This window comes from Camelus ferus, chromosome X (genome assembly GCF_009834535.1).
Source record: "Camelus ferus isolate YT-003-E chromosome X, BCGSAC_Cfer_1.0, whole genome shotgun sequence".
Classification (NCBI taxonomy): domain Eukaryota; kingdom Metazoa; phylum Chordata; class Mammalia; order Artiodactyla; family Camelidae; genus Camelus; species Camelus ferus.
Window position 1 is genome coordinate 59,987,947 of NC_045732.1, and position 21,036 is coordinate 60,008,982.

At 33.7% G+C, this 21,036-nt stretch overlaps 1 protein-coding gene across 6 annotated transcripts in view; it reads left to right on the top strand.

Moving 5' to 3' along the window:
• PCDH11X (protocadherin 11 X-linked) overlaps positions 1–21,036 on the top strand; it is a 542,639-nt gene that overhangs the window by 312,635 nt on the left and 208,968 nt on the right. The gene's annotated exons all lie outside the window — the stretch shown is intronic.

Below are 21,036 nucleotides of genomic sequence, written 5' to 3' on the forward strand. Positions count from 1 at the left end.
AAGAAAAATAAAAGCAGATAAAGGGGAAATAAATGATGAGAAGACACTTGGTACCGCAGTCTAATACATATCAAATACAATGAAAACATAAAAGTTTCTGGTTTTTATCTGCTTTAAAAACTTGTGTCTGATCAGTTAATGTTGACATATCTAGGCCTAGAATTGAAAGCTGAGATTTATATCACTTACTTGCTTTCTTTTGAACTTAGAACTAAAACTGTAAACATTCTCAAAGGCTATGTTGGCACATAGAAACCCATCTTTGTGTCTTCTCCTCTGAAATCTGAATTAACAAAAAACATTAGGTTTTCCCCAAATTAAAGGACAGTCTACAAAATAACTGACCAGTAATCCTCAAAATTATCAGGGTCATCAAAAACAAGGAAAGTCTGACAGACTGTTGCAGCCAGGAGGAGCCTAAGGAGACACGATGATCGAACACAATGTGGAATCCTGGATGAGATCCTGAGACAGAAAAAGGCATTAGGTTAAAAACTAAGGACATTCAAATGAAATATAAATTAGTTAATAATGGTATATAGTATACTGGTTCATTAGTTGTGGCAAAATGTATCATAGTAATGTAAGAGGGGAAAACATGGAGTACAGGGGATCTATCCGTACTATCTTTGCAACTTCTCTGGAAATCTAAAATGATTCTAAAATAAAAGATAATTTTTTGAGGTTTTACATACATTTTATTGTTAAGGGGAAAAGTCATTATATAATTTATAGTGCAATCATCTATTTTTTTACATATACATACATATATTTTTTTCAGATTCTTTTCCATTATGTGTTACTACAGGAGATTGAATATAGTTCCTTGTGCTATACAGTAGGACCCTGTTGTTTATCTATTTTATATGTAGTAGTGTGTATTGTTAATCGCAAACTCCTAATTTATCCCTCCCTCACCCTTTCATCTTTAGTAACCAGTTTGTTTTTTATGTCTGTGAGTCTATCTTTGGTTTGTAAATAAAATATGTATAAAAGACAACAATTTTAATAATATATTAAAAGATATCAGAAAGTTTTGCCCGAGTAACAACTTCAGCAGTGTTAATGGTTTTTACTCCCATCTGCTTAATAATACCCCCCTTTTTAGGGACTATGCCCATTAGTAAAGGACACAACTTCTCCAGTCATTCCAACCCTCTACAGTAATGGATATTACAATTTTGTTCACACATTTTAGGAGCTGTGGTCTTGGGGAAAGACAAATGGAACCACAGTGACTGCAAAGAGAAATTTTTTATAAGCTATTGTTCTTCAAGTGTTATTTGCTAGTTCTCATCAAGAATACCTTCTGTTTTCAGTTATAAAACACAGGCATCCTATCAGAGAACTACAGTGTGGAGATACATTAAAATAGGTAGTAATTATTAAATTCAAGGCTCTAGAGAAACATACACCTGCCGTCTTCGGTGAGCATGATGGTATTATGATATTGAGTTTTATACAATGAAAAATCTCAATTTGTAAAAGTTAATGGAGACACAGAAGTTTTGAAGTAATCCTATTTCTCATTCAGCTATTTCAAACTCTTCTCTGGAGGCCCAAATGGTAACTACCTAAGAAGAAGCTAGCTATTGTATTTGTTATTTAATTGGAATGAATAGATCATTGTAGTTTCATGAATGATTAAGACTGAAACCAAAAATATAGAGAAAATCAGCATGAATCATAACTTAAATTTTACAAGGGACAAATGTAAAAATACGATTTCTGAGTAAAATTGTAAAATAAACACTGAACTGCAAGCAATTATAGAACCAAGAGAGCATTAAAAATGATAATCAGTGTGTTAGAAAGCATTATTGCATCAATAGATAACCAATAAACCAAGTAACTAATTAAAATAAATGCTGATAGATGTTTCCCTTTTAAATTTTTTTATTTCTACCATATTTTTCCTTTGAAAATACTAAATTCTGTTAAGAATACTCAAGGGCAAAGAGAACAGAGAATCAAATGAAAAATCAAAAAAAAAAAAAAGATAATTAGTCCAAAGGTTAAACACATGGTTTTGTTTTAAATAGGGTAGAGCCTAAGGTATGAGGTTACCATGGATTGTGAAGGGCCTTGTATGTCAAGGTCACCTAAGAAAATTGAAAATTTTCCTTTAGGTAATGTAGAAACCTTGTAGCCGCTAAGACCCTGAGTAATGTAAGATTTGGGTTTCCAAAATAATTCTAGCAGTGTATGGAACAAGTATTGGAGTAAAGCTAAGCACAGATGCACATGTTAAATTTCTTAAGTGCCCAAACCATGACTCCAATAATAAGAATAGATAGATAATAAATTCAAAAGAACTATAAAAGGTAGACAGTTGAAAAATTATTGAATATGGAGATTGAATGTAGGACAAGTAGAAATTTGATAATGGAATCATAGTTTTTGGCTAAGTTCTGATTTCAACACAAGTAGGATATATAGGAGGAGGAAAAAGCTTGAGGCAGAAGGTAATGGATATGGTTTTGGAGACATTACTTTGATAGAACTGTAGGACATCATGATGAAGATGTTCTGAAGGCTGCTAAAATACAAGTCTTGAGTTCTGAGAGATTTTGACCTTGGAGATAGAGATATGGAAGTCATGACAGGGCATATATTATTTGAAGTCATTGGGATAGATGACATTTACCCGAGAAGAACACATAGAAGAAGGTAACAATTATGAAGGTGAAACCCTAGCACAATACAATTTCAATGACATGATTGGAAGAAGACGAGCCCAAAAATTTTGCTGTTATGGAGGAAGATGATAGGATGGAAGAAGGAAGATAACATAGAATTCTAAAATTCAGTTGGATTTTCTTTTTATCTCCTCCTCAGAGATAATCATTTATATAGTATCCTAGAAAATCCCCATGTGGGATAAATCTTAACAAAAGGAACAATCTTGACAGTATATATGTCCATTTCATTTGAAGAAACACTATCTCGCAAATGTTGTGGTTAGGGACCATATGTCTTGTGTACAGGTCCCCTTTTGTGTCTCAAACTATGACTATATTTGCATTTGTTTGGCACCTGTAAACATGGGTTTAAATGTTTCTCAGGCTCCGAAGAAGAACTTTAAGAAGTGATATTTATTAATCTTTCATTTTTTTTATTGAATTTTAGTCGATTTACAGTGTTGTGTTAGTCTCTGTTGTAGAGCATAGTGATTCAGTTATACATATATACTTTCATCTTCATTTTTCATTATAAATCTTTTAAAGAGTAAAATTCCATTCTCATTTTTAAAGATTATTTTTGCATAGTAATCCTGTACTGAGAAGCTGCTTTTCCTTCCCATGAATACACCTAACACTAATGTTTGCAGTTACAACCCAAGACAGTCCTTTGTAATGCTATTATATTAGTGTTTTAGAATCATGCCTCACAAGATAAACAGGGCTTAAATGAGTTCAGATCTTTATTACAATGCAACATGAGTTTTAAATGACTGAGATGAGATATTTTATGTTAGGAGCATGAGAGCCCTTAACTCCCAATGGAATGAGAAATTTTGTCAGCAATGATGTTTAGAGAAAACAAACAGGTAGAATATTCAAAGGTAAATCACTAAAACACTGTTTTATGCCTGTGTCCCATTTAGGTTATATCTACCCAGGGTCATTCTGATCGGCTAGTTTAATTGATAATATTAATCAGATACCTGCAAAATTCTTTCTTTCTGTTTCCCAATTTACCTTCGACTCAATGTTAACCAAAATAATTAAGTAAAACTTGTTTTTAACTGAAAGTTTTTACTGTATTCATTTAGACAATGTGATGTATAAAATAATATGATATATAAAAATGATGATCGTGCTATCATTGAAAGCCTTTAAATCCAAAGTATTAAGCAGAAACAGAAACGGACTCAAATTCACTGGAATGTGTTAAGTTGACAAAATGCTGAATAGATATATTAATTTTATTTTTAATTGATATGTATTTATGACATTGGAAATGAACCATCTAATGGGAGAAACATGCTACTTACAATGTCCCTATCTATGTTAGATGTATTCATTTATGACTGGTGTAATTCCTTTCAAACAAAATAAAGAGAGCACATTATATAAGAAGAACATTAATCTTAGGATAATATACTTGTCAGGACTGGGGAAATCCTTAGGGATTATCTAGTTTACACACTCACCTTCATTTTTCAGATGATTGAAAGGAGGTTTAGGAATATTAAGCAATATTCCCTGGCTCACAAAACGCCTTACTGTCAGGAACAGGAGAACCGTGCTATGTTCTGACCTCTGTCTGCCCTATCTTCTTCCACTTTCCTCTAATGTTAAAAGTCATAATAATCTTTGATCAAAGAGCAATAAAACTGCTACATTGACCAATTCTTCTAGTGAATTTGAGATGAAAAGAGGTTGATGTTGAACTGAGATAAACTTAGCAAAATGATAATCACTCAGCCCTCTTAAGTTAGCCATGGTTGAAATGAATATAATTCTGCAGCAATTATTTTTTTATGTTTCTCAAGAGATGATACTGAAAATGGGAATATTTGAAAGCAATCTGTTATACTCACATCTGCCTATCTTCGGCCAATTGAATCTAAATATTTTTTGTTGATTTGGTATATTTTAACAAGGCTGCACTTAGCAGCAGATTACATCAGCTAAGCAAAAAAATCCTCAATAAACCCCCAAAGTGTTGATAATGGTGCCACATACAGATAGCCGAAAGCCTGCTGCCGGGGCTGCTATAGCAAAATACCATGGACTAGGTGGCTTAAACAATAAGAATTTATTTTCTCAAAGTTGTGAAGGATAAAAGTTCAAGATCAAGGTGCTTCTCAGGGTTGATTTCTAATAAGAACTCTCTTCCTGGCTTATAGACAACAGCCCTCTTGCTGTGTCCTCACATGATCTCTATTCTGTGCACACACCGAGAGAGAAATCTCTGGTGTCTCTTCCTCTTCTTTTAAGGACACAAGTCCTACTGAATTAAGAACCTACCCTTATGCCCTTATTTAACCTTATGCCTCCCTAAAGGCCATATCTCCAAATACAGTCATATTAGGGGTTACAGTTTTAATATATGAACTTTGAGGGGATATAGTCCAGTCCATAACCCCTCTTAAACATATCAATTTTTTTTTACTTTATTATCACACCTTACTTGCATGTTACTAATACAGTGAAATGTAATTGAGTGGCACAATCCATTCAAGCTAGTCACCATGCTTACATTTTTTGCTTTTTAGGTGCACTTATCCAGAACAACACTTAACCAACATGAAAGAGTAAGGAAATTCTCTTTTTCTGAAAAATTTTGAACCAATATAAAATAGGTGACTATGGTAGTAGTTTGTTTTTAAATTATTTCTAAGGTGGTTATAAATAAGTTTTGCTTCCTTGTCAATATTTCATAAGCTTTGTATGCAGCAATCATCTGGAACACAGTAGAGTGAAAGGTGCTCCCAGTTGGGAAGAGATATAATGCTACACCCTGATAACAAAACCCTGTTTGAAACAACAGTAAAATGTTGTCTTTGCACGCCACTTTTATTTAAATGTGAAGCAGTAAGCACATTTATTATTCAGAATGCTTCCATTCCAGTTCCTAACGAAGGAGGCATTGCATTATTTGAGTGATGCAGAAGCAGAGTTTATGGTGGTTTGGAAGGAAGCTTCTCTGGACAGAGAAATAGAGAAAGAGAGAATAGAAACCAAGTGTGGCATTGTGTCAGTGTACAGTAATACTGGTTAGAATGACTATGTTAATAAAAAGAAAACTCTGTATAAATAAATGTAGAAAACTAACAGTAGATGATAATTCAAAACTGCAAAAGTGAGCATGGAAAAATTGATCCTTTTCAAGGTGTGAATATATTTGTTAGTAAGGCTTTGTATTCCTGGGTTAAGATCTGTAACAAAAGACCTTACGAAACTAGCTGGTAAGAGCAAGAAATCTAAAAACTCAAACCCAAAATGACCAGAAAATCAATATAGAAACAGAGAACTTGAACAACACTATAGAAAAATTGGACCTAACAGACACATGCGGAGCCCTCCACTCAACAGCAGCAGAACATACATTTTTCTCAAGCGCATATAGAACATTCTCCAGGAAAAATGATATATTAGGCCACAAAGCAAGTCTTAAACATTTTTTAAAGACTGAAATTATACAAAGCATCTTTTTCAATCACAGGGGAATGAAACTAGAATCAATAGCACAAGGAAAACCCACAATATAGAGAAATTTCCTGAACAACCAATGAATCAAAGTAGAAATCACAAAGGAAATTAGAACGTATCTTAAGATAAATGAAGATGAAAGCACAATGTACCAAAACTTTGGGGATGCAGTGAAAGCAGTCAAAGAGGTAAATTTATACCTGTAAACGCTTACGTCAAAAAAGATAAAGAATCACCTCCAGGAATAAGAAAAAGAAGAAACTAAACCAAAAGAAAGAAAATGATAAAGATTAGAGCAGAGATAAATAAAATAGAAAATACAAAAACAATAGGGAATATCCATGAAATTGAGTTGTTTTTTTCAAAAATACCAGCAAAATTGACAAACCTTTGGCTAGCTTACTAAGAAAAAAGAGAGAAGACTCTAATAACTAAAATCAGAAGTGAAAGAGGGAACATTACTACTGATTTTAAAAAAACAGGATTATAAGAGAATACCATTAACAGTTGTACATCAATATATTGGATAACTGAAACAAAATGGACAAATTTCTAGAAATGCATAGCCTCCCGAGCTGAATCATGAAGAAGTAGAAAATCTTAATAGTCTTATAACTAATAAGGAGAATGAGTCAGTAATCAAAAACCTTCAAAGAAAAGCCCAGGACCAGAAAAATTAAAAACAGAACTACTGCATGAGCCAGAAATTCCACCTCTAGGTATATATCCAAAATAATTAAAAGCTAGGACTTGAACAGATTTCTGTACACCCATGTTTATGTTTATAGTGGTGTTTTTACAAGAGCCCAAAGAGGGAAGAAACCCAACTATCTATCAATGGATGGATGGAAAAACAAAATTTGGTATATACATATTATGGAATATGGAATATTATTCAGCCTTAAACAGGAAGGGAATTCTGACACATGCTACAACATGGCAGAACCTTGAAGACATTATGCAAAAAGAAGTAAGCCATTCACAAGAGGGCAAATACTGTATGAATCCACTTATGAGGCACCTAGAGTAGTTAAATTCATAGAGATAGAAAGGACAATGGTGGTTCCCAAGCATTGGGAGCGGGGGAGGGAAAAGAATGTTTAATGGTCTGGGGTTTGTGTTTGGAAAGATGAAAAAGTTCTGAATACGGATGGTTGTGGTAGTTGTACAACAAAGCAAATGTACCTAATACCAATGAGTTGTCCACTTAAAAATGGTTAAAATGGTAAATTTTATGTTGTGTATATTTTACCATGGTAAAAGATAAACATTTAAAACAAAACATAGCAAAATTTGGTTTATTTTTTTTCTTCCAAAGCCCTAGTACTTAAATATTGACACTGTTCAGTTAAAATAAGGAGCCATTACATTTGGCAATTGAAAGTACATTCTCCAGAGAGGCAATGAAATCAAATTTTCACAGCAGCTCACAGGACTTATCTCCCATCACTACTAGTGTTGCCTTCCTGCACTTCAGAAATGAAGTGATTACAGTGTCCATGACACATTTTTTTGTCCCTAACATTCGGTTTTACAATTTTAATATGGGAATTCAAGTCTTCAAGTCTTCTAACTACTCTTTTTTAAAACAGAAAGAAAAGATATAGTTCTTTTTCCTCATTTCCTCATTCTTTTTCCTCATTTCCTCTTGACACAGAGATAAGATGTATGAAATATACGATTAAGAAGCAGCAGAATGATAGTAACGGTTTTTACATAGAACAGGATGGTTTTCGTAGACTTTGTCACAAAGAAAAGAAATAATAGTTACTATTATTGAGAAAATAGGACAACAAAAAGGCCATTATTTGAGAATTAAGTATCTGCGCTGAGTAGATTAGATAATCTAAACATTGTCAAGTAAACTGTGGGTTTGAAATTATTTCTCATAACCAAATTTGACATCTTCGCTGTGCAAAAGCATGCCTTGGTGTCCTCCAAGATAAAAGGGTCAGATCTGTCTATGCACTGACTCTTTCTGATATTGGTTATGAAACTGTTACATGATAAACTAATTTTTCTCTTTTATTTGCCTCTCACAAAACATAGTCATTTACCCTTTTTTATGATATAGTGGAATGTTTGGCATTAAGTACTTCTATCCTTTAGATAACTTGGAGAGCAAAATAGGAAAATGGAGACATCTATCACTGTCAAGTACGTTCAAAGAGGAATTTGTATATAGTATGAAAACATTAATTAGCATAGATATTTTATATTTAATAAAATAGTTTTATTCCAGTGCATATTTCCTTTAAACTGCAGTTGTTGAAGTTGAATCCTATTTTTATATTAACTTATATGTTAAAGTCAGAGATTAGATCTCCTGCAGAAGATGTTTTGACTCATCTACCTAAATTAATAGCATAACTGACATAAATATTATTTTCAAATAAGTTACTACATAAGAACAGTACAGAAAAAAAAAAGACAGGTATCTGCCTCAATTAGTTTTCAATTTGCAGGAATGACAAGCAGTTGCTAAAACCTTAGAAATCAGAAAGAATTTTTCACCAGCCACAAATCATAAAATTACAATCGAGTGGCTTTATTTTTGCATTTGAAAAACATTTCCCACTGTTTGAAATTGTGCGTTTATTTTAGATAATTTTTCTACTCACACTCGTTCTTTAAAAAAAAATAATATGTATCTTTCAATGAGAGGAATTAACGAGGATATGTCTAAGGCCTGAAATGCCTAACTCTTTCAGCAACAGAGGTTTCCCCCAGTGTGTTTTGATGACCTGGACTTCTTTCATCAAATATCTAAAGCTGTCAATGATGATTGCTTGAATGTCCTCATGCTACTATTCCCCATGTGATGGTTTCTTCATTAATGGCTGGGTTATTATATACTGATCATTGCCCATGTTTTCCCAGGGACAGGAGTTTTTCATTAGTCCTCACTTAGGGGAACCAAGGTAGTTCAGTGACAGTAACAAAAATGTGACAAAGACAGCATCTCTGAATGTAGGTTTCTTGGGTTTTGCTTTGTTTATTTTGGTAAGAAGAATGGGAACTAACATTTATTGAGTACCTACTATGTGACAAGGACATTTACAAAACACTTTCCTTAAAGGTAGGTACTTATAGCTCTCTTTGCCAATGAAGGAACAGAGCCTTAGAGAGGTTGAGGAACTAACTCAGCCAAGGTCACACAGTCAGTTAGTGACAGGTGCAGGAAACAAATCTACATCTATCTGGGCAAAAGCTATGTTCTTTCCATCAATACACACTGCCTTCACATTAAGGAAAAGATCATTTCTTATGGTCCTTACATTAAAACATCTGCTAAGTAATGTTTTCTTAAACACATTACCCTGGTGTAATTTTATTTAAATGATACTAATACTAGCCCCAAACTGTTCTTTGCACAGTCTTATTAAATACATCGACACAGAACACTGGATTTTTTTTTTCACAATGCCTAAAACATTGAGATACTTAATTATATAAATAGGGAATAAGATTTAAAAAAATAGAGGGCATAAGACTGTTTATCAGTCTATGAAGAATGAAAAGTGCAATGTTTGGAGCCCAGAGTAAATCAGTATTTCCATGCAAACCTCTGCAAGTGCAGATTTCAATATGTTTAAATGTGAACGCCTTATATATAATATGCCACAACCTGGGTTTCCATTTAATTTCTTTTCCTTTCAAGAACCAGCATGAATTTTTTGAATCTCCATCCGTGCCCCTGGGACGTGCATGGCACAGGAAGAGTGCAATCAATATGTATACCTCCCAGAGAGCCCTGAGCAAGTTGCATTCCTACACACCTTTCAAATCTTTGAACTTTTAGAGATGCACATGGATGCACAGTGATAATAGCTGTACACTCAATGCTGTACTAAAATATTCTGTAACATGTAGCACTTACTCACGCCAGACTTACATAGCATGAAGTGCAGTGCCAGATTGACATCTTCTGATAAATTTTAATCTACAGACAGCCAGTGTAGGTATGTCAAACTCCCTTTTCTTAATAGCTGATTTGTCTTTTGTTTTGTCCTGTTTGCTAACTAGATTGCTTGCTTAATTATTGACTGGAATCCCCTGAATAATTTCAGTTGCACAGAACTGGCCTCAGAGAAGTGACCTTGAACCATAACATCCAGGTTGGAAATAATAGAATCCTCTAAATTGGGAGCATTGCTTTTCATTTGTTGTTGCTATACTTTCTTAACCGAAACCATATGGAGTTGAGAAAATGATTCAGGCAGTTAATGAAAGTATAACAACCAAAACAAGGATGTACTTTATTTCTATGTTATCAACCCAGGTGGACTTGGCAAATGAATGCAACAAAAATGATGCTTTCACTAATAGAACAAATTATGAGTGTCGTACCGATGTCAAGGGAAGTATTGAACCCCATATGACTTAATCATCACATTTTCTGAGCAACTTTTGTGCCCAGAACTGTGGTAGAATCTTAAGATTATAAACAAGTACATCATAGTTCTTGCTTTAGACAAACTCAATGCTGTAAAGGAGGAAGACAAAGAAAGCATACATTGTAAAACAGTATATTAAATATTTTCTCTAAAAATTACCAAATGCTAGGCAAATAATACTGTGAGAATGAGAAAATCATCAAAGGATGCGTACTTCAGTTGAATTTGAAGAATGATTAGATATTTTCTTGAAGGGAGGGTATTATAGACCAAAAGAATAGCAAGACATAAATAACAGAGCATGGCTTACTCTGGAATTGACTAGAATGTTGTCTTAGCTCAGTTGAGGTCATAGACCCATGTACATGAGGGATTATGAGAGAGAGGAAGAATGGAGTAATATTCTTTCTTTTTGGTATCACTGGGAAGAAACCAGCGTTGGTAAAAGTAGAGATATTTGAACAGGTAGAGGAAAGAAAAAAATAAGTGTATTAGTTTATAATGATCTTCAAATTTACTATAATAGGGTACGTTATCAATTGATGGCGGAGATGGTAGGGGTTATGGATAGTTGTGCTAAAAGCTCTTCAGGAGAGTTAAATACTTTATATTTGCCAAATAAGTATTAAATAAAAGTGTCTGATTTGACTTGCTAATTTAGTGGGTACATACACAGATAGTGGGGAGAGTTGATAGAGACAGAAAATCTCTATCTTTCTGTCACTCACTATCTTTCTCTCTACATACACACATACACACTTACACACACACTGTATACATATATATGGTATATGGCTTGGGAAAGTGATTTCTCAGGTCTATAAACACTTAGTTAAGGAATGATCTTTAGAATTACTGTTGAATAACTGCATTACTTCTAAGGCACCATTATAGAAATTGTAATTTGAACTTTGTGCACCTAGGTCATATCTTTAAAGACTTTTACTCACTTCCATCAATGTCCTCTGATTTTATTTTAAAGGAATAGCGTATAAACCAAAGAAATCATATGTTTATTCTATATCATCCTTTATCTCTGCTGACACATTGAATGAAACTAGTCTCCATAATCCCCTCAGAAAATTGCTTACAATGCAGAGAAATCTAGAGATCGCTCTAAATAGAACAGTAAATGCTGCATTTGATTAGTTAATCAGTTAAGCCAAACTAATTTTTCAAAAGGCGTTCCCAAATTAGCTGCTTCTTTATATGCAAGACAATTTAAAATATAATGTAATGTTTTTCTCTTCTTAAAAGAATGTGAAACTTCTTTTCAGAAAAAGACATTATCTATGATTATGCACTCAATAATTCATTCCATTTAGAAATTTAATTAAACATTATTAGGGATTTTTAGTGTCATTTTGAAAGACACTATTATGAAATTATGAAAGGAGTGATGTCAGGTTTGTTTGTTTTTTCTGTTATTGACATAATAGTATTAGTTTCTTTAATTTGAGACTCTTTACAAATAATCTGTTAGGGTCAAAACTGGTCTGAAACCGGTATCAGAAAGAATTTTGAGAACAGTGAAGTTACTTTGTATTTTAACTTTCAAGGGATTTAGAATTGGTAGATTTTGAAAACTCTTCTCCTAGTTCTGCTAAACCAAGGAACTCGCTTTCTGAAATTTTAATTTCATAAAGTCCCTGTGGTCACTAAAGAACCAGTGTCTGACAGACATTTGTTCACTGTGTGTTTCTACATTGAAAAGCTCAATTCAGGTCTTCAGTGCCAAAAATGGAATTAAAAAGTTCATGTCTGAAAGACAGGCAAACACATACAGTTAGAAACAATTGCAGTCAAGGATGGAAAAGGAAAAAAATCATCTGTAAAGCTGTTATGTTTTGAACATTGTAGTTAGTGGAAATATGATATGTTGTGAAACTGTCCCCCCTAACCCGCTGCCCCAGGAGTGACATTTAATTGAAGACATACTCATAGACAAAAATAATTGGATATGTCTTTAAAAGTTCCTTATTTATCCTCTTTTAATCTGTGAAGTATATTTCCACATTCTTGCCTCAGAGTTCTTCATCATTCTACCAATTTATTTAGAGTCCCAAACTCTAGGTTACAAAATATGAACATTTCTGTTTGTTTAAAGTGTAGTTCTTAAAAAAAAAAATCCCTCTCTCTTTTATTTTCTAATACTGTTTCTCAGTTCACAATATATCAAGCAGAGTCATAAATTGACAATAATTATTGAGAATACTTTCAGTGATCTGTAAAATACCTTAATTATTTCTCCTTTGTGATGACTACGTACAAAAGCAGTTGTATCAGATCTTTTCTTGTTCTTCTAATACTTCAGTGCAAAAGACAGTTTAGGAGAAGAGCTCACACATTTAGCATTAGAAATACCTGAGGTTAGATCCTGGAGACCCCATTTCCTAGCTATTTGAAATTTAGCAAGTTATATAGCTTCTCTAAAACTCAGTTTTCCCAACTGATATTGGTCGCTACCTCCTCTGGTTACTGTTAGCATTAAATATACCAATAGACATAAGAGTTCTCTATACACAATACTTCTTGTTAAATGTTAGTTATTCTTATTAGTAATGGTGGTGGTAGAAGTAGTAATAGTAGTACTAGTAGCAACAGAAGTACAGTTTCTCTGAAAATGTAAGATTACCGTTAACTTATTTTTGACCTTTCTTAACTTATTTCATTAAATCTGTAATGTAAAATTACTTTCCTAATGCTATATTTATCTGGTCTAAGAAAAATTTAGGACAATTTATTTTGCATCACAGTGCCCATGGATACAACCCACTTTGAATAAAATTGTCCTATCAGAATATACCATCTGGATGAAAATGTCTTCGTGTTTTTTATTGCCGATCTGCATTTTAAAACTGATATCTTTTGATCCTTTGACTTGGAATTTGCCACATCCCTGAGAATTCCATATATTGTAACTAAACTTGATTTTGCCATGCTTTGTGACAGTTGTCAACCAGAAAACTCTTGCCTGTGAAATCCGGCAATCAAAAACCACATGTAAACGCAAAGACGAAAATAGGAATAGTCAGTAGGAAGCAGTTTTGCTGAGAAATTTCTTCTCTGATTGCATAGCCAGACTCAAAGTTGTCTTTTGAAATACAGAGATTGGGTAGTTGAGGTTAATTTGCATAAATCCTTTGGCTTCTCTTGTGTGATACTCTTGAACTGGTGTTGAGATTGGTGTTTGACATCCTCTTCAGGTATAAGAGTAGGTCAGCATCTTTATTATTTCAAAGCTCCTTGACATAGAAATGGGCTGATTTGGTCTGATTACCTAAAATGTCAGTAAGCCTTCCATTATCTCTCTAGAGAAAAATGGGCTCTTCTTGAACAAATGGAAAAGGATATCATCCAAGGTAAAGGCAAATAATTCTGTAATTGTCACTATTTCATCAGTTTTACTGATCAGTGAGAGGTTAAGGAAACTGTTAACATCCTCAAAGACCAAGAAATCTATGGTCATTTAAAGACTTCACAGGCACTGTACCATGAAAAGTCCTAGTCAGTGAAACTATCATTATCTTTGTATAAGGGTTTTTTCCTAGCCTAATTTGCACACGTTTTGACCCCAGACTCATTGCTATGTGGACAGATCTCTAAGTTAACCCAAAAGATTCTATTAACCATCAAAAAGTTTTGTGGAAATATTTAGATAACTTTGATAACCACCTGAATTTCCCATTCCTGCCTCCCTGTTTGGTATTACAGAGCTTTTACGTGGGCCTCCTGATCCAAATACAAATATGCACAGTGGTTCCTAGGTATCTATGGGGAATTGGTTCCAGGACTCCCACAGATCCAAATCCAAAAATGCTCAAGTCCCTTATATAAAATGGTGTAGTATTTGCATATAACCTACACACATCCTTGATACACTTTAAATCATCTCTAGATTACTTATAATACCTAATACAATGTAAATGCTATGTAAATAGTTGTAAATACAATGTAAATGTCATGTAAATAGTTGTAAATACAATGTAAATGCTATGGAAATAGTTGCTGCCCCAAGGCAAATTCGAAGTTTGCTTTTTGGAACTTTCTGGAATTTTTTTTTTTCCAAATATTTTCTATCCACGGTTGGTTGAATTCACGAATGCAGAACTCATAGATACAGAGGGCCAACTGTATGACACATCATATAAACAGGTAATTCTAAGAATAGTTCTTGACAAAATATTAGTTATAAGAGTCATTTCCTAACAGTACTAATTCAATTGCTACCACAGTGCTATTAATAACAATATACTAACAGCATTAATAAACCCTATTGCAAGGGGACTACTGTCATTTTAAGGACAAAACAATGACAGAGACAAGGGAAAAAAATAGCTTGAAATCAAAGAGTTACAGTAAAGCTGAAATAATGAAGAATGTGCTTATTAACACTATTTTATTTTAACAAAATTTCAGCTCTCTTGTAGTGATGTTATGTCCTTTAGATCTGTCAAATAGCTTGTGTTCCCTCTCTCCGTTCCACATTGTCCTTTCATTGGAACCACTGGGAAAGACTATTAACTTGAAATTGATGATACGTTTACAGCTACTTCCTTTAGTTGCTGAGTAATGACACTATCCTTTCTAGGTTATTTGCTTGCTTAAGCAAGAAACCAGCCAATTAACAAGCAAGTACATTATAATAAACAAATACTTCATAAAGGTTTCGTAGGAGGAAGCAGCCTATTTCTTTCTGTTTAATGCTATCACTGTTCTTCTGTGCACAGAAAATACTACAGCTTTTGTTTTAAAGGGAAAATAAGGCCTTTCTTACAGAGATTCAATTAAAAGTATGATACATTATAAAAGCTAATGGAAAAAGCTATCAGGCTGTGATTTTTTCCCCCTGCTGTTGTATTATTTAGATAGGCTGGTATTCAAATTGTTGCATGACCAGGAAGAGGAGTAACTGTAGGATTTGTCATTTACCTCCCACCATAAGATGAATAAGGAAGCAATAAATCCACAGATCTGTTCTGGAAACCTGGCTTCCATACCTGTCTCTTCACTGGTGGCCTGGTGAGCCCCTGTATAGGAGAATGTTCTGTATGTATCTTGGTGTATAGCCCATTCCCTCAACTTTCAGATACTAATATTTCACTAGGAACACTGATGTGTGCCTTTGCAGAGGGGAGGCTCATTATCACACTCTCAGACCCTCTTATCAGATTCACCTTGCTTCTGAAAGTGTCAAATCCATTTCATACAAATATCTGAATTTCTCTGAATTTTAATAGTAAAAATGAAATGGGATTATGTTATATATTTTTCAATTTTTCTAGGCTTTAGTAACATACCTATGGCCAATCCAGAAAAGTTAATTGTGGTAAAAATAAAATGCAGTCGATATTCCAAAGAGTAGTTTTAGATTGTGATCTAATCCTAGCTCATATATTCCGTATTTCTTTATTAAAATTATCTTGATAACAGTGATCAGTGTCTTTTTGCTTTAAGCTGCTAGTTTAGGGTGGGACTACCATGGAGAGGGAAAATCCTGGCTTATAAAAGGTAGAATCATAAGAGAAATCCTCATATACTTGTTTTGATGAGCAAGAGTGTGACAGTTCTAGTACAGTAAGGGTTTTAACAAGATGTGCTAAAGTCACAGAGGCCTGCTCTACCCTGTCAGCTGGAGCACTCGGGTCACACATGAGGCTACCGCAGTGCATATGGTCTTCTGTGTAAACCTGACAACCTGTTGCTGGAAGGCAGAGAGTTAATTTGGTGGTGTCCACAGCACTTATAAATCAACTTGGCAATCCTTTTCTGCAGTGTCAATAGAGTGAACAATCTGACTTCATAGGTCAGATAAATTTACCTTCGTTTATAGCTTTAGAGCTTCACAGCATTCTGTAGAGTTATTGAAATAACTCGGTGACATTCTTCTATTTTTCTTGTGATGCCTTCAGGAAATACGAAGATAGATTATCCTGAGTAATGTTTACATACAATTTATTGCTAAGTTCCTAATATAGAAAAAGTAACAATGTAGTGCATAATAATAGAATTTGTCACCATCACCTTGAATGTCATTATTAACATACTGCAGTTCTTTGGTACAAAACAGTATCTGGTTGGGAAGGATAAAAACTGAGCAGCCAGAGTCTCTAAGGAAGGCCTTGTATACACTCAAACTTGGCAATGTTATATGCCTAAGAATTCTGAGAGGTCATGACTCACTCTTGTTCATACCACACATTGTCTGATCTTAAATCAAATAAATGAAAACAGACATGAAATGATAGTCGCCTTCAACTCTTACCTTTCTCATCGAATTATGTGTAAATTTCACATTTCAAAAGGCAGTACCTAGAAAAAAAAGCAAAAAAAACCCAAAGGCAGTACCTAGGAGTGCAATCAAAATTACACTAATTGAATAATTCTAACATCAAGGAAAACAGTAGTTTGACAAATAAATTTTATAAAATCTACCATTCCACTTTAAGTAGCAAGGTTGATTTTAAATGATGTTTTCACTCAAATGAGAAAAAAAATCACTTTCTTTTATTGTTCCAATTTATTCCTGTGCTGTAGAGAAGGCAGATTGTAACTGTGCCCTGGGTAGCCTTACAGCTGTGGCAAATGCCACAGTCAGCACAGCCCTGACTTACACTTTAATAATACCACGATTCAGCAGACGAAGCTTATCTCTGTCTCCAGTACACCCCTTAATCTAGCACCTGTCCTCATATTGTACCCTACTTGCCCAAAGCCATGTTATATTAGTTTCAGCCATTGCTCCAGAATTTTCCTGAGCTCCACTTTCCTATCAGAGCTAACCTTCCCTCGTTACTTCCCTCTATAGTCAACTGCTGCTCAGAGAAATTAATACCACAGTGTTAATAATTGATGACAGCAACACATGTCGGTGTTTTAAAAGAAACAAAGGAGTGAGTACTTTGATTATCTATTTCTATGTAACAAATCATTCTAAAAGTCAATGGCTTAAAACAACATCAATTATTACTATTATTTTATGTCTCACAGTATCTATAGGTCAGGAATTCAGGAAGGGCTGGACTGGGTGGTTCTGGCTTGGAATCTGTCATGTGGTTGCAGTCAGAAGTTGCCTAGAGGGCTAAATTGGGAGTTCGAGACTTGCAGATACTAACTACTATATATAAAACAGATAAACAGCAAGTTTATACTGTATAGTACAGGGAACTACAGCCAATATCTTGTAGTAACTTATGGTGAAAAAGAATATGAAAAGAAATATATTGTATGTTCACGTATGACTGAAACATTATGCTGTGCACCAGAAATTGACACAATATTGTAAACTGACTATAATTCAATTTAAAAAAAAAAGGAAAACAGAAAAGAAAAAGGAGAGAGACAGGACACAAAAACCAAAAAAAAAAAAGTCTAAATCTGGAACAGGTGACTGAAAAAGCTTAAGGCTGGCAGGGCAGTACTTTCTTCATTGTAGATTCTGGAATGGTTTGGACTTCCTTGCAGTATGGTGGCCCCAGGGAAATCAGATTGCCTACAGGGGGGTTGATGGTTGAGTGGCAAGGTTCTAGAGGAAATTGTAAGATAGGGTATATTTTTGTAGACATCTTTGGCAAATAACAATCTGCCAAAATGAGTAATAACGGCATTTTGTGGCCTTCATCATGTTTACTCTATAACATGTTATGTTCAATTATTCTTGATAAATATTTATCAATATATAATAGAAAAGAAAATGATAGGAGCATTGACTGAATGCCACTTAGGAATTTTTACTTTCTTTTCCCATTTTTCCCCCAGGAAGACTACCCCAAAACATCTAAACTCTTATTTATCTTTTCTGTGTTTAAGGAAGATATTGTTACCTAGATCAGTATTTGAAAAGTCAGAATCTCCTTGAAAAATACAAGAAAAAAGTTTGTGGAAATTATTAGAATATCAAACCTTCATTCCACAATTTGCAAATATAATACAGTGAAGAATTATAAAACATTCCAATATGAAGTCCCTCATCAGTCTTCTTAGGGATCTGTTTTAATGGTCTGAAAAACTAGAGCATGTATGTCCCATATATCTTCAGCCCATAATTACATGCATTCAAAGGCCATATCAGAAGGAAATCATTATAGTGTAGAACTAGAGGGATTAGCATTAGACCTGAAAATCTTACATTAGAAGGTCAAAGAATGAACTTGGAAGCCCTTGAACATTTTGAATGTTTGAATTATATCGTTTCAAAAGCAACTGTAATAAATAACCTTATGTCAATCCATTGTGAGATTTTGCAGTGCTCAATTGCCCTCAAAATTTCTCATTTGTCACCTGCACTTGGGCAGTCTAGGTGAATGCATATTGAGTTATGTCCTGAAGCTTTAAGGGGGTTGATTGGAAAGAACACATAAAAGGCTTCCTTTTCACTACCTGTAAGGCTTCCATGCACTTTTTGCTACTTGAGAAAATAACATCCATTGTGTGAGAATTAATAATTTTCACTGTGAAAAGAAATAATTAATTTCATTATTTCACTTGGGTCCTGGCAGCTACTGATCTTGGCTTTTGCAGAATTTAATTATTGAAGACACCTCAAATTGCCCATATAGTATGCACTTGACATTGGTACACGTGGTGAGAGTTCTATTCAACTAGTATACATCATCAAAATATATTTTAATCCTTCTTGAGGAACATTTCTCCAACAGAAAGACCTACTTTGAACAACTAAGATATTAGAAATTAAGATGTGTATACTCTCAACCTCAGAAATATAACAAAATCTCTGAGATATAGGTCAAATGATTCTGAATCATGGAAGGTGTTACTAAGAGTGCCCTATTTTTAAATTTTTTTTCAGAAATCCAGATACTTAAAGTAATAATTATATTTAAATAAAACAAGTAATAAAATCATTTGAGATTTCTGCCTCAGGCCAAGATTGAGTAACAGGGAGAGAGTTTATCCTCCACCATCAAACATGTGGGACAATGATTCTCAAGATATTATACATAAAGTTACAAGGGTAATGATACTAAGAGATAGAAAACAAACAAGGTGGTTTCTGCTGTTACTTTACTGCCTGGATAACATTTCTATGCTGTAGCACAGAGAGAGGGAAACCAGGCAGAGCATGGTGGACTCTAGTAGACTCCTCCAGAATTGTGAGTAAAGGGAGGTAGCTAGAGTCCCAGAGTAGTATTAAAAAGAAATTTAGACTATAAAATTCTTATATCATAAAAGAAACATGGTCTTAAATTAACTATCTAAACTTCCACACTAAAAAATCAGTAAAATAAAAGCAAAAGAAAAACGAATTAAGAAGAAGAGAGATAATAAAAATTAGAGAACAAATCAATGAAATAAAAAAACCCACAAAAACAATGGAGAAAATCAATAAAACTAAAAGCTTATTCTTTGAGAAAATTAATAAAATCAATAAAACTCTAGCCAGACTTTTCAGACAAAAGAGAGAAGAAAAATTTCCTAATATCAGGATTTTGAAAGATGACATCACTACAGATTCTACAGATATTTAAAGTATAACAGAAGGATGAATATTTATAAACTATACACTTGACAACTTTGATGAAATACAAAAATAATTTGGAAAAAGATGCTAAAGCCCACTCAGGAAGGAATAGAAAACCTGAATGGCTCTGTATCAATGAAAGAAATTGAATTTGTAGTTAAAAAGAATCTTCTGAAAAAGAATACAAGCTTGGATGGCTTCACTAGGGAATTCTATTCAATATTTAAGAACTAAACAAGACCAATTCTGTACAAACAGTGAGATAATTAAAGAAGAGAGAACATATCCCAATTCATTCTTCAAGGGTGAAATTACTTTGATATCAACCCCAGAAACAGATATTAGCAATAAAACTTGCACACCAATATCCTTCATGCACATAGGTGCAGGAATTCTTAACAAAAGTTTAGTGAATCAAATCCAATAATGTAATAGAAGGATACTATGTCATGAATAAGTGGGGTTTATCCCTGGAATGCAAGATTGGTTTAAACACTCAAAATCAAGCAGTATAATTCACAATACTAACAGACTAAACAAAGAAAACCATATGAGCATCTCAAGCGATACATGAAAAGAATATGACAAAATCCAGCATTAATTTGTTATTAAAAATTCTCAGTAGCTAGGACTAGAAGAGAAGTTTTTTTCAGTGTGATAGAGGATATCTATGAAAACGTATAGTTAACATCATACAGAATGATTTCTCCCTACAATCAGGAACAAGGCAAAAATGTCCCTTCACATTACTTCTATTTTACATGTACTAAAATTATTAGCCAATGCTTAACGTAAGAAAAAGAAATAATGTTGGAAAGGAAGAAGTAAAACTTTCTTCACAGATGTCAAAAAATCTTACACAGAAATTGCTAGAACAAGTCACCTTATCAAGGCTGTAGGATACAAGATCAATGTACAAATGTCAATTGCGTTTCTATATACTAGCAAAGAATAACCAAAATATCAATCATGAATTGAAATTCTCAATATTGTTAAG